General features: G+C 42.2%; 1 protein-coding gene across 2 annotated transcripts in view; it reads left to right on the forward strand.

Moving 5' to 3' along the window:
* The window catches only part of FAT3 (FAT atypical cadherin 3), a 396,477-nt gene that overhangs the window by 18,414 nt on the left and 362,667 nt on the right, over positions 1-15,396 (forward strand). The window contains exon 2 of one of the 2 annotated variants that reach the window (XM_021544996.2): positions 7,732-7,766. The exons of the other annotated variant lie outside the window; for it this stretch is intronic. The gene's annotated coding sequence lies outside the window, so the exon portion shown is untranslated. The remainder of the gene's footprint in view (positions 1-7,731; positions 7,767-15,396) is intronic. 2 annotated transcript variants of the gene reach the window in all.

Consider the following 15,396-nt stretch of genomic DNA (forward strand, 5'->3'; position numbering starts at 1 on the left):
GTGACATTTTGTTTATACAGGTTTGTTTTCTTCGTGCAAATATGCTGGGGGGGTTGGAGGAAGAGAAAGCTTGCTGAGAGAGTAATGCTTGATGCCTTGAAGCATTTTTTCCTTGATAAAAAAGCTTTTTCTTTAAATTTTTTGGTTTTATCACTTGTCATTTGCTGGGATCATGAAGGGTGATAATATGCTCTGTGTAACCTTCTTACATGTATTTTCGTCTGGTACATTAATAGCTTCATTAATACATGAGGAAAAGCAAGTTTCAACTTACTAGTTGCTGATCATAACATGAAAGTGATATTTTTTTTCCAAAAACGGTAATTCAAGGTTATGCATGTGCAAAAATAGCTACAACAAATACTTTCTTCAGCAGGTCTAGCTCGTTTTATTGACATACTGTTTTGTAAACTGTGGGTGACTTGCATTGTTCTCAACCAAAATAACTTGCATCAATCTACATAAGAGGGTAGTTAATTTGCATATTTTCATTGAGGAAATGATCCAGACATTTTTACTTTACAGTGCTAGACTTGAGAGAGGAAAACTGAAATAACATTTTGGGTTTGTAGTTTGTTTTTAAGTTATTCTTCATTTCTGATTGTGCTGGAGAAACCATTGTGACCTTCTTAAGTTTTAACTTGGCGTAGCATTGAATGAAAATAAAGCAATACCTGTTTCATCACTATGTGGAATATCGGCACAGCCTTAATGAGATGAGGAGAGGGCAGCTATTGCATGCCATAGCAAAGTGTAGTCCAAAACTTGCTAGGAACAAATGCAAGAGTTAACTTTTTTGTTTCTCTATGAGAAGCTGAAGCTAGCAGAGGAGACTATGAGAGACAGGGAATCTGATGAATTTTTTCAGGGTGTGCCTGGCAGCTTTCCACATGCCACAGGTGAATAAAAATGAAAATACTGTCTTTGGATAGGCAAAGGCTGGCTCTTGTTTGTATGAGGCAGCAAAAGGTTTCAGAGCTGTCTGAACTTCTCTAGTCCATTGATGACGTGTGGTTAAAACCACTGGTTTCTGAATCTGATGATATGCAGAAAACAGAGTGGCTATCGCTTTGTGTAGATTGACAGCAAGTGGCTTTTGGGGGAGTGTGGACTTGTCTTTGAAGGTTTACCTCTCCTCCTCTGCACCCTGACTATTCTGTCTGCTTGATTATTATTAGCTTCTTTCTTTTTTTTTTTTTTTTTTTTTTTCTTTTTACCACCATTGGGTGATGGAACAATGAGCCAGGAAGCTCACAGGCTATTCAGGCAAATCCAGTTTACCTGTCGTGATCTTAAGAAGAAATTCTTACACTATTAAATCTGAGATGAGGTAATGCAAGAGAGTCTTCATTTTACATTACACATTCGCTGTTACAGTGCCTGATCTGTTACCAACATTGTCACTGTGACCTCAGTTCCTCACTTTTAAGCACCACCTGAGGGGATAGATAGCATTGGAGGTGAGAAAGCTTCTCCTTACAGCAGAACACCAGTAAGATTTGCCTGATATCAACTAAAGATATCTTTGGGGAAAAAAAAAAAAAAGCTAAAATACCCCTTATGTTTCTTGCTGTTTCTATTCCTTAAACCTTATTCCTGATAGGTTTTTTGAGAAATTGCCCATGAACAGAGAGCATTTAAACTGATAATTTTGGCATTTCTAGTGGCTTTCTAATGGTCAGTGTTGCATCACTGGTGCCAATTTTTTATACTTCTGTGAGAGAGATGGCTGCTGTTATTAAACTATTGCTGCTGCAGAGATGAAAACTAGGATCAGATTTTCTGGGTTTGAGTTCTGCTACTGAGATGAGGCGCTCAGCAGTACTGCTTGTGCTGACCAAGCATAAGCAGCTTCTTCCGTGACCATTTCTGGGAAGCAGCAGGTTGGCCCAGCTCACTGGAAACATCTCTAACTTCAGAATATGTTCTGCCTCCTGTTTGCTTGTCTCACTCCTCCTGTGCCCACACAGAAAACCCCTGCTTGCATGCCAGTGGTGTTTTCAAGCTGGCTGTGCTGGTGGTGGCTCAGTGCCCATGTTCTGCTTTCACTCAAGCTGGTAACCCTCCCACTTTTCATGGAGTACCAGTAAGCTCTTCAGAGCTTTCCTGCATTTTTCTCTGGATATGTGAAAGAGCAAATGAATTTCCTAGTTTGCTGGCAAAGAATTGGAGAAGTGTTTGACCAGCAGTGAAAAAGTCCTTGTTACTATTCACTCAGGGACATGAAACGCAAAGGAAACTACAAAAGATTAGATAGACATGAGGTCATTTTGAATGTTGGCAACTTGGCAGGACCAGGTTAGTCCCAGGTGCTCCTACCTGTGGTGTCTCTGCTAGGGAGTGTCAAGCTGATGGGAGAAATGCACTTGAGCTTTCAGTAACTTGAAAAAATTGAAATTAGACTTTTCTGTAACAGTACAGATGTGTTCTGCTTTCCTTCCTTTTCATAAAACTAGAAGTATCAGGGTACTGAAATTCAGATGCAATTTTTGACTCAAGCCCATTTTATCAGCCTGCTTATTTTGAATCAGATGGTGCAAGGGGCTTGAACTTGGGTTGTCCTCATACCAGGTCAGTACATTTGTCATTGTTCTGTGCTTAATTGATGTGATCTGCAAGCAAAAGAGAATTGGTGAGCTAATCTAGTGAAAGCCTGTTCTCAGAGCTTCAGTTTTTAATCTCTTCCTGGAAGACAAGTGATGGGTGCGGTAGATGGTGCCAAATACAGGGACCCAAACAGTACTCCCACACTGGCAGAGAGCACGTTATCCCATCCTTGCTCTTTGTAATGACTTTATGCATTATGAAAATTCATGAGGATTTTATTTTCCTTTGGGTTAAGGAATTATCTGATCAGCTGTCTGTCATTCTGAGAGTGTCTGGATGCTGACAGTGTCTGGATGCTGTCTGTATTCCTCTTCCATCTCGACTCCTTTTAAAAGCTTCTGACTGGTATCCATTGTGCTGGCAGTGTTCATGGGCTCTCTTTGGAGGGCACGCAAATGACTGAGGCCCAAAGCCAACTGGTGCAATGCTCAATGAGCACTGCAATGCTTAAATAGGCATGAAGGCTGGAGTTGTGTTGCCTAAACAGAGATATCTGCTGCCATGTTAGGAGCTTCAGGGTAGTACATCGTTGTTGGTTCAAAAGGGCATGGATCTCTAAGCTTCCAAGATGCCTCTCGGGTGCCACGGTGCCCCAGTGACTGGGCAGATAAACCCTTGTAGGCTTCTGTTAATTAAGTGATAACATGCTCTGCAAGGGGGATAAGCAGTGTGATGCTTCACAAATTTTTATACTTCCCTGATAAAACAGTAATTTATTTGATTGATTTTGCTAGTTCAGTATATGGTAGAATCATAGAATGGCTTGGGTTGGGAGGGACATTGAAATACCATCTAGTTCAAACCTGCCCCCACTGTGGGCAGGGACACCTTCCACGGGACCAGGGTGGTCAGAGCCCCATCCAGCCTGGCCTTGAACACTTCTAGAACTTGTCTGAGCAATCTATCCAATATTAGCAGTATCCATTTTTAAGAAAGTTGGAATATTGTTGTTTTTTTTAGAAGAAAGTGCAGGAAAGATAAGTGAAATATTACAATGTATTAAAACAAATTTATTGGGATAAATTTCATTGGGATGTGCTTGTATCTTCTTTTCAGTAGTGTACTATCACAGCAGGACCAGAGGGTTGGCATTACACTGGCATTAGGCATGCATTGACAGGTTTCACTATTTTAATTTGCTTCACTGTCATGTCTTGCAAACTTATCTCCCCTCTCATGCTATCTGGTGCATTTAATAACTGGATATTCTTAAAGTAAATCTCAGGAAAGGGAAGGTGGAAAAATAGATAAAAGGAGCTCAAAAACTAAATGAAAGAAACATCCAGCTTTCCCTAGAGTTCAGATTTTTTTTGTTGGTTTTTTCTTTCCACTGTTTGAAAACTGTTTAAAAAACCTGTCTACCTTAATCGGGCACTGTAGTAGGTATTTTGCATCAGGCCTCAAGAGAACCCATTTCTAAACAGGCAGAATTTTCAAATAAATACAAATACTGATTTGGATTCTCTAACTGTTAAGATTCCCAAAATGAGTGAAGCTAAGTCTAATTTTTTTTTCTGTTTTCCTTAACTGCACAAAACTCCCGCAGCTCACAGGATATGCATGTTTTCACCTTTCTGATTGGGAATGTGTGTTCTTCCAAATGCCATTTTAAAAATATTTCCAAGCTAGACTATGGGTCTTTCCTGAGATCTGTACTTCCCCCCCCCCCCCCCCCCCCCCCACCCCCCATTTTATAAATACCTTTACAGACAAAAAGTACTGTAGCATTTAAAACCAGTTTCAAAGTTAATGGCTGAGCATGATGATCTTAGAAGTCTTTTCCAACCTAAATGATTTTCTGCTTTTATTCTTTTGGGGGATTTAGCTATTGATGGGATTCCATGTGGTATGTAGGGTTTTTGAGAAGTAAAGCAGTAGTTGTCACTGCCATGGAAAAGGAGGAGAAGCAGGAGAACCTCAAATGGTGACTCCCAGTTGCAGGGTGGAGCAAATTCCTGACCAGTTTGTTACTACAACAGTATTCCTGGGATGTCTCATGCGGATGGGGATGTTATTGCCATTCCCAGTCCTCAGAGAGGAATTGTGCTTCCCTTGAATTCTCCTTGGCTTCAGTCATTCATCTGATCCTGAAGGGCTGTTGTGACAAGTTCTTCATGTGCAAGGGCAACATGAAGCTGGCTGAGTTTCAGCAAACGGTGGTGCTGAGTGGTGCTTGTGTTGTGTATATAAAGTTGCAGAATGCTTTCAGGACGAGTAGTCCATGGCAAAGCTGTTTTAATGAGCTGGAATGCCAATTGTAGCACATCCTACCCAATCTGGCAGTGTTCTACTGAGCTGAAATGCCTTCTTTGTTCTTAAAATAGCCCCCACTGATTCAGATTTTAATTGCAGATATTACAGCTGTCAAAGGAAAGGAGAGGTGACCAGATGATTTTGTTGATAGTATAAATGGAAACTGGGGATATGTTGAGTTCCAGCCTTTAGATCTTCCTTAAGATATGCCTGGGTGCTGCAGTGATTACATGGGACAGAGGCTCTCTCTAATGATAAGATGAACCTGAAATGCACTGTGCCTCATTATATTCACCATACTGACTAAACTAGTCTGACAAGCAAACATGTAGGGCTATGAGGATTTCAGCACTAGTAATGCTAACAAAGAGGCATAGATATTAAATATCTTGGTTAAAGCCTGAATTTTGAGAAATGCAGATGGAATTTGCAAATATGCTGAGAGACTGTGATTCAGGAATTAATTTAAAACATAACAATAATTAAGGAGGTGAGTAAAATAAAAGGATTTTAAATTTTGGGCACCAGACTACATGTTTGCATTGCCTATTAGACAGCACTGGTTAGGGGGTAAGAACTCTCCTGAGTAAGTGAACTGAATCTTTTCAGCACAGATATATATCCAGAGCAATTTTCAACTGAGCAGGCTGCCATGTTGCTGTTTTCATTCATTACAAATCAAGTTCTCTTTAGTTTTGCAAGTTAATGGATCACCTTATAGAAAAAAGATGCATGGTAGGTTGTCTTTGGTTTGTATTTCTACATTTCAGGTACTGAGGATGGATTTTTAGCTGGATGGAAAGGTGCCTGGCAGGTTCCTCAAATGGCAGGAAAACATCATGAGTGTAGGATGAGACCATCCACCTTAGGTGATAATAGACATGGGAAGGAGGGAGGAAAATAGCAAAAAATGTCCAGACTGAGTCTGCAGCTCAGTGCAGTGCTGACTACACAAACTGGCACTGTGATTCTGTCTTTGAGCTTTTCGCTGTTCTGTACAGGAGTAGGAAGTCATCTCTCAGAGGGCAGAGCAAGCTTCTGACAGGCTTGGGAGATTTCTGCAGGGAATCTGAGAGAAGGGTGGATGGATGGTAGCACACCTCAGCAGTCTTTCAGGGTTCACCATTGTCCCAGTGTTGCTGTTACGTGAGGATTTCTATTACATCTCTTATGCTTAATCACAATTAATCACAATTAGCTACACATTCACACAATGAAAGATCAAATGAGGAGCCGATACTTGCTGCACCTAGCAGATCTGGTCCTTACAGGTATACAGAACTTTCTTACCCATTCCTGTTGTGAAAGGTAGTATCATTCATGGCTGTTGAAAGTTTAATTATGCCTTTGCAGCATTTTGATGGGCCTGAAGGGATTTTGCTGAAACTTAACAACAACAACAACAAAAGCAAGGTACAAGATGGAGAATGTGATTTTGTTTGTGTTTAGCTTGAAGTACTGAAGATGGAGGGGCAGATTGTTGTTTCAGGAGAGCTAAAACCTTTTTCTTTTACTCTGGTGCATATTACTTGGTAAACACAGTAATAAAATAATTTTTTTTTTCTTTCTCTGTATGTGTGACAGGGACATTCTGCTCCAAATATACTGGCCTGTTGTGCATCACTACATTAATTACATAACTAAAGAAATTGTTGGTAATGGACACTACACTGAGTGAGGAGAGAGGCGTATGAGTCCTCTGGGTGCCCTGTGCTGCCTCTCCTGGCGTCATGATACTTAACTCCCACTTCATTTTATTCCTTTGCACTTGGTTGGCGTGAAAGGAGAAACAAGATCTTTCTTCTCTAAAATATTGACTGTCTTAATAAAAGTTTTCAAAAGTGAAAAGCAGAATTGTTTTAAGGTTGCAAGAGCCGTTTGAACTGCCTTGCAGCCTCACCCAGGAGTGGAGAACAGCAAAAGGTGCTGGTAATATGCTGGTAGCATATTACTGGCAATAATAATCATGATCTATCCTGTTTTAGTGAAGTTTGAAGAATGAATGTCTATGCTTTGTGGCTGTCTTGTGTTTTGACAGCTTTTATTTTATTTTTACTGGCTTCACAGTAAGTTTTGAAACATTGCAGCAGGGCCTTATCCTGACCATTGATTCAGGGAAATCTTTCAGTTGAGGTATCAGAGGTTCCACTTCTCTGAAGACCTTTACAAACCCAGCATTTTATTAACGGTGAGTAGCAGACATTGTTCCATATCCTTCTGATTGCTATGTGTGTTCCACTCACCTTTGCTGGATGGAAAGTGGGAGGAACATCTCAGCATCTCATATTGTTTACACCATTTATGAGCAAATTATTTAAAAGCTAAAGCTTTGGAGGAGATAATGTGAATAAAAATTGGGAGCTCAAGGAAATTGCACCTGATAACCAAACCCTGGAATTTTGAAAGCCAGAAAGTAGATGTTGTTTTTCAGACAACCCAAAAGCCCCACAACCCTACATCCCACTCTCAGATGGAATTGAAAGTAGTAATGAAAGAGGTATTTGTTCATGATCTGTTTGTACCAGCATAGGGAGAATATTACTCAGACTAGGTGGTACTAGCAGCCCTGAAGAAAATAAGGCACACATAAACTTTTCTTTTCACAGTGAGTGCAATTAATGATTAGGAAGAACTCATCCAAAAATGTGATGCATGGCTGTCAGATGCTTTCACGTCTGGATGCCTCTTTGAGAGGTTGTGTAGCTCAGTTCAAAATGGTACACTGGATCCAGGAGCCATTTGGCCTGAACTGAGCAGTCAAGCAGTGGGCTCTTGAGCTTAGATTCTGTAAGGCGCTCAAATCACTTGTGTATGTGTGTGTATTTTCAACATAGTCATTTTAAGGTGTTTTGTTTTTTTTTTTTTTTGTAGTTCTAAAATGGGAATTGTCTCATCCTGAGGAGGTGGTAAGTATAAATGAATATTGTGGTTTTACTTTGAAGTATTTTTTAATACCTGCTTGTCCCTGGTGTGCTCAGTGGTACTTGCTTTTCTCCTTGACCACCAGTTGGACTTCTGGTGGTATCCCTTGCATTAGTGTGCTGGATAAACACTTGAGGTGCACTCTGAGGAAAAAGCATTTTGCATCCAGGTGTTTATTTAATTCAAAGTGAGGCTGAAAGATTAATCAGATAATTACACTAATAGCATAGTGTTCTTTTTAAGAAAAGGATTGTGGAATACCAAGTTAGTATTGCACAACACGTCCCTATGCGGGAAAGGGAGGAGGAGTTCTTCAGGGACTCTGCTACCCTCAGTAGGTATCAAACTATCAACATATTAAAATAGCTTTCAGTGCGTGTGGACCAGGATAGTTAGGCGCAATGTTTGGTGGGAATTAATGACTGTTTCTTATTCTTCAGTCATAGGAGGTAAAAGAAAGCATCTAAAGATCAATCTATTCTGGGAGGAGACTTCCTTTCTTATTCTCCTTTAATTTAATATTATATGGAGGTGCTGGATGAGGCTTGCCTTGGAGTTAATATAATAGACTCCCATTTGTATTGGATTTAAGTCTGTATAGACTTGAAATTTTCCCCTGGGCTACAAGGCTAAGTGGTGAATGATAATGCAGGAAAACACTATCATCAGCCCTCAGGAAAGGTTGCCTGACCAGCTCATCCTTCCAAAAGATGGACAAGATTTGGGAACTGAAAACGGCCAGGTCTTCCTGAGCCTGAGTTCAGACCTGCCCAGACAGAGGAGAGGCATTTTTGCTATGCAGAAACTGTTGTAGCAGGAACATGTCTGTGCAGATGGGCTGAGCTCACCCTCTTCAGCCAGTGGACTTGATCTGGTCTGGAGAATGTGTCACTGGAATGGCAGTGGCCTGTGCATGCCCCAAAACGCCATGCTCAGAGGTGATGTGGGTATAGTGGGGGCAAGGGAGCTCCAGTTGCAGGACCAGCTTCCTGATGCCTGGAGGAGGCTCAGCTCTCAGCTGTGAGCTCTTATATGGTGCAGATGCTGCACAGATGGGTTGGAGATTCTAATGTGAGTGCTCAGCCCACTCAGCCAAGTTTGTGTCCTTGAAGTTAGGCTCAAATCCATATTTGGGCACCCATTAGGTTGTTTTAACACTGTGCTAAGCAGCAGTGTTCACTGCTTCTCTACGATGTCAACATCTTCTAGTTCTTCACTGCTCTTAGGGTAAAGAATTTCTTTCCAACCCAACCTGACACAACCCAAATCTCTCCTCTTTTAGGGGGAACTCAACAGTTCTCCCTTGTCTGATCACTCTCTATCCATGTAAAAAATTACTTCCTCTTTTTTTATAAGCCCCCTTTATGTACTGGAAGTGTGCAAGGAGGTTTCACCAGAGGCCTCTCTTTTTGAGGCTGAACAATCCCAACTCTCTAAGCCTTTCTTCATAGCAGACAGGCTCCATACCTCTGATCATTTCTGTGACCATCCTCTGCACTCACTCCAACAGATCCACATCCTTGTTCTGGTCAAATCCCAGAGCTGGATAAAGTACTTCAAGTGCGGTCTCACGACGGCAGAATAGAAGGGGAGAATTGTCTTGTCAGCCTTCTGGTCGTGCTTCTTTTGATGCGAGCCAGGATACAGTTGGCTTCTGGGCTGGTTGTGGCATTAATGGAATGGCACTGTCATTTCCATACCAGACAGGAGGGAGGCAGCAATGGTCTCAGCACTGTAAAGGTCTTCAAAGGCAGAGAGGGTGTGCAAGAAACTTCAGAGCAGTGACTTAGGGATAGTGTTCCAGGCAGTTCCTGAGGGGAAAGAGGGAGAAGCAGAGCTTTTGGGAAGGTGTGTGGGTTGCTGCCGTGCTGCCCTGGAGAGCTGTACCTCAGCCTCTTCAGCAGCTGGAGCCTGGCACGGCGGAGGCTCCCCGGTAGAAGACATGGATGCCAGGGCAGTGGCTGCTGTGTCAGTGTTAGTCACGCAGCGTGTGGCTCCCTCTTGTCATCGTTGTGGAGCTGAAATTCAGTGGCAGTTTCACAATGGCACAGCTCCCCATGTGAGGGAGGGAAAGTAGGTCACAGACTGCCCTGCTGGCGTTTGTTTGTGCGGCTGTAGAGCCGTGCTGAGAGCTGAAGGCACTGAAGATCCAGCAGCCAGAATTTGTTGTGTTTCTCACCCCTTTCCTTTGTCTCTGACGCTGGCATGGGAATTGACTGGGGAAGAGATGCTGAAAGGTTTGACTTGCCTGCTATCATTACTTCTGTTTCAGTAGACCCCAAATTTTTTGGTATGACTGGGCACCAAGCATTGTGCAGGTTGGTCAGATTGCCCATGTGCCAGAGAGGAAATGCTTCAGGTGGATGAGCTACAGCACAGATAAAGTACAAGGGGCATTTAAAGTTCTGGCTGCTAAAGTGTGTGCTTAATATCTATGTGCCTGAATTGAAGAAAGTGCTTCAGGATACCAATATAAGGCCTTCCAGCCCCAGAGGCAGTGACAGCATAGCAGTGCCTGCATTTCAGCAGTGATAGTGTATATTGAGTGGATGCTCCCTGCGCTTCATTTTAAAGCTCTGGTAAGCCAGTGATCTGAGGGTCGGGAGAGAAGCAAATAAAGTGGGGACCCAACGCTGTATAACTGAAAGTTGAATAGCTCAAAGTTTTAACATAGCCAGAGTGTTGCAAAGACTGGGTTAATGCACTTGTTGTACAGATAACCAGAGAACTGTCTGGCAAACCCTTGGATGCACAGCTGGAACTGAGATCTGCATTTGTGTATCAGCAGAGTGGAGGATCTCCAGCCCCACTGACCTTGGTCCATGATGTGGAAGGGTTTGGGGCTGGTGCCCCTGGACACTGCTCCACCTGTTCAGCTGTAGAAGTGGACAGACTGCTTTTCCTTGTCCTAGCTGGAGCAGATGGGGTCTCCAAAGTGGCACAAAAGGGAGAACAGATCAAGTTCTCCTCTGAGCACTGGTCTCCCAGTATTTTCTTGGAGAAGTTGGAATTTTTGGTGTAATACAAAACAGGACCAGGGAGCAATTCAAGTACCTCTGCTATGTTTATTCAGTATTTTTTATTTTTTTCATTTGGCTCAAATATGGAAACTGCTTAAGAAATAAAAAGAAATCCCCTTTACTGGCTTCCTGTGAGGTATGTCACTGGGTGTTCTGAGGACTGTCCATCACTTAGTAAAAAGGTAATTTAAAACATTGTGCCTCTTTTTGACCACCACAACTCTAAGCTGTTGCTTAGCTACCCCTTGGCAATGACCTTTTCCAACAGAAATGATGTTGTGAGCCTCCAGGCTGAAAAGGAAAGAGCACAGAGCACCCAAAGTCATTATCCTGAACTCAGTGTTTTCTGTTCCTGCCAGGAGCTCCTGCATTTTATGCATGATGTCATAGAATCACAAAATAATGGAATCATTAAGATTAGTAAAGACCTCTAAGATCATTGGCTCCAACTATTGACCCATGTCCACCACTAAACCATGTCCCTAAGCACCAGTTACACAATGTTAAATCCCTACAGGAATGGTGACTCCACTACAGTTGCCCTAGACAGTCTGTTCCACTCTTTCAGTGGAGAAATTTTTCCTACCTAACCATCCGGGAACTTGAGGCCTTTTTCTCATCTATCACTTGCTACCTCAAAGAAAAGATTGACCCTCACCTTTCTAGAGTATCTGTTCAGGTGGTTGTAACAGATCATTTGACAAAACCATCAGAAATTTTGAGTGACAGTGGGATTCTATCTTAAATGTAAGCTGTGAATTCTTTAGTTTCTGAGCTGTCACTGCCTTCCAGTTGGTTCCTCTGTGGAATTTTGGTGTCATCAAGGTAGAAGCATTGCCTTTTGGCAGGGAGTCAAAGCTGAGTATGCCAGCCTTCCCTGGCATTTGTGTCAGAGCAGCAAACAAACTACATGTGGCAAGCAGTATGGCAGTCCTTCAGCATGGCCCAGGCATTGCTTGGTTTGGTGATTCTTGTGTCCAGAAGAAGTCTCAGAGGCTCTTCCCTGCGAGCCAGTGCTCTTCAGTGTTAGGGTCACTGGCTTCACAAACTATCTCCATGACCTGGAGAGAGCTCTGTGGGATTTTGCAGAGAGAAAGGCAGTCTGTGACAGGTTTTTTTTTTTTTTTTTTTTTCATTTTCAACTTCTCATGTTCTAAAAGATAGACCTGAATTATAAGTATTGTTTTTATCAGTCTGGCAGGTCATTTTTAGGGAGAAGGAGGAAGTTAGTCCATACTGCATCACATCCATTTCATTGAAATTATAAGTACTGATGCACTAAAAACTCAAAGTCTGACTTACTTTGGTTTGCTTAACTTTGAGTAACACGTCTGAGGTAGATTCAGCCCATAATCTGCACTTGTCCCTTGTTCTGTTAGATTGTGTTCTGAGCAGGGCAATCTTCTTTTTCTGGGAGAAAAGGAGTGGTTTTGCTTTCAGTGGAATTTCACTCTCATTCCCTTTGAAAGCCAGTTCAGCTGTGCAGGTATGTATGGACACAAAAGGACCAGCAGTTACAGACCCAGACAAACAACCTGTGCAGCAGAGAAGGCAGATGATCCTAACGTTGCAGATTTGGCATCTGAACATAGGCTCCCATTATCTAAACATGGAACAGGACAGCTTCATTTTGAAGTCCAGTGTCAGAAATCTTCAGCTTGTGTCAAAACCCAGTGAGGGTCGAAGACAGAGGCTGTATCCCAGCTTTCTGTGAGCTGTCAAAAGTAGAATTTCGTAATATGGATGCCATAGCCTGCACTACATTTTTTGGATGGGTTTGTAGAATGTAATGGCCTCCTATTTTGAGATTATAAAGTACAATGGATTGCAGTGAAGGTATGGAGGAATTGATTTTCCATACGTTTTAAAATACAGTTATGAGTTAATAAACGGTTTGTTCATTAAACATCATCCCTAAGTAAACCCAAAATAAAAATAGTCTTCCTCATTGTTCATGGTGGTCCTTATTTCACTTATTTGACAGATTTGCTGGGTCCAAGGAGTAGCAACCTTGCTGCTTTAGATTAACTGTAATGATCTAGCAAAAACAAATAAACAGAAAATATATGTGGTCATCAAAATTATGCTAATAGCAGCTTGAGTGATGAAACCTAAGAAATGTATTGGAATTCGTTATGTTTTGTGCCACTGTGAAATATGTGAAAAAACATCAGTGAAGAGTTTACCTAGTTCATGTTTTGTGAGTGGGTACAAAGCAGTTTGGCTAGTGGGAGGAAAGCAGTCTTATTATCTTAGGGGAGTCCAGAAGTAGTTTATTACAGGAAGCAGTGGTTTAGAAATGGAAGAGTCAAGGTAAGAGAAATTATATTACTTTTTAAATCCTCAAATTTTGATCCTGTACTTTTTCACTACAGTATTATCCTAGAAAATCAAAAGGTGGGATCTCTAGAAGTTTTTGTGAAGGATCATATTTTTGAAGAAAGGTAGAATTGAAAAAGATGAAGAAAATTAAGTACATTAAAAAGTTCTCACTTGTTAAGTTGCTTTGCAAATGGTTTTAGAAGAGAGCAATGAGATTCAAGTTCAGACTAGCTTCAAGCTGCTTAGGTACTGCAGTGTTTGATTTCTCATCTGCTGCAGGACAGATGCCCACGACACAGAATGAGTCAGGGCTTTAGCTGGAAAAGAGTATGTAAGATCTTGGTCCTGTGAAATGAAGAAAAAAGTTTAAAACTCTATATGTTGAATGGTTGCCTGATCACTTTCATTTATGAGTGATGACTAACACCATTGTGTTAGAGAACAGCATTTCAGACTGTTGCAGGCTGCTGAAGGCTTCCTTCTCGCTGTATGCCAAACCAGAGGGAAGGACATTGATCAGAAGCATGGCTAATAGTCCTGGCCAAAGTGCCCTGTCCCTCCACAGGACCTGACAGCCCTATCTCTGCTTGGTACTTGATGAAGAGCTTCCTCCTGGCCTGCTGCCTGGGGGTGCAATCTCATGTCTCCCTGCAGATCTGGGGTGCAGATGTCCTTTTGGGTTGCACTGAAATTTGTGTCTTGGGCACTGTTACTTGGGGTGTGAGTCACTCCATGCTCAGGGGAAGGGGATGTGCCCCCAGGCTGGAGGAGTTCCCAGTTAAAGAGGAGTACAAGTCTCTGCAAGTGAGCTCGGTGAAGGGTGAAGGAGGATGCAGGAGAAGGGCGTGCAGGGTTGGCAGGTGTGTGTGTTGCAGTTTTGAAGTGCAGGTGAACTCTCAGGCTTTCAGAGGGTAGATCAAGGTGGTGACTGGTAGTGCGTTACTTTCCCAGCTGTAACTTGCTCTGAGTACTGGCCTCAGTAAATACATATCCCTCTCTCTGAGCTGGCAGGGAGCGACCTGCCCTTTAATCTCACTGTAGCAAAATACACAAGAGAAGTTAGAAACACACTCTTAATTTCCCACCTCACATTCTTGTGCAGATATGGGTTTAATTATGTCAGGCTTTTTTTGAAAACATTTAGCTGCCCCGGAGTGACCCAGGGATTAACTTTTCTAACCTGAATCAATACTAACTATATGGAAAGTACTACTGTCCTGCTGAGCTGTGTCAGCTGTCCAGCAAGCTGGGCTTCATCTGGCTGAACATCAGAATTCATGAGATGGCAGCATAGCATGAGCCAGGCACATCAGCATCCCCTCTCTCCCTTGTGGAGAAAGTTGGTACCCACAAGTGTTTTGTTCATCCTTTTGAGGCATCTTTTTTGAGTGGGGTGCACTGCCTTGCTTAGATGCTGGTTACTTTTCCCTGATGAGGGATGGGAGCGTTCCCCAGGACAAGCCTTAATATGGGTTAGTTTTAATTGAGAGTAGTTAATCTCTGATTAAAAATTGTTCAGTTCCTTTGTGTTGGTTTGAACATACTTCATAGAATCTTTTGGGTCTGAAGGGACCTGAAAGGGCATCTAGTTCCAGTCCCCCACTGTGGGCAGGGACACCTTCCACTAGACCAGGTTTTTCAGGGCGTCATCCAGCCTGGTCTCAAATATTCCAAGGATGGGGTATCCACATCTCTGCTGGGCATCTTCTTGCAGTGCCTCACCACACACGCAGTAAAGGATTTCCTTGTAATGTGTAATATAAATCTACTCTTTATTTAAATGGTTTTGAATGGAGAATGAATGGGTGAATAGTTTTTTATACAGTTCTGGGATGAGCACATGCCTGAAAGTTTTGCTTCTTTATTGGATGACCTCATTTATATGAGTGCAGCAGTCCCCAGAATACACTGCAGTGTAGAAACACCTCAGCTTGCTTTAAATGGGGTGTTGAGAACCAACTGCTGTTGAGCAATGGCAGCGGCATGGAGCTCAGCACAAGTTCATTTTCCCTGCTGCTTGTGTGCACCAAACATCTTGGAAAATAGTGTAGACATACTTGTAGCACTTATGGAAGAAGAGTTTCATACATAAAATTGCTCTGATTAGCTGTCTTTGGGAGTGGTGGTGATTCTCCCCCTGAATGTTTACACCTGGTATGTGCTTGGGCATGGAAGAGTTCATTTCAGAAATTAGGATTAATGGGTTGAATGTCTTAAGTTTATATAAACACTATATTCAGTGTATTCAACAATTTCAGTTATTTTCTGTTAT

Source organism: Lonchura striata, chromosome 2, assembly GCF_046129695.1.
Source record: "Lonchura striata isolate bLonStr1 chromosome 2, bLonStr1.mat, whole genome shotgun sequence".
Classification (NCBI taxonomy): Eukaryota; Metazoa; Chordata; class Aves; order Passeriformes; family Estrildidae; genus Lonchura; species Lonchura striata.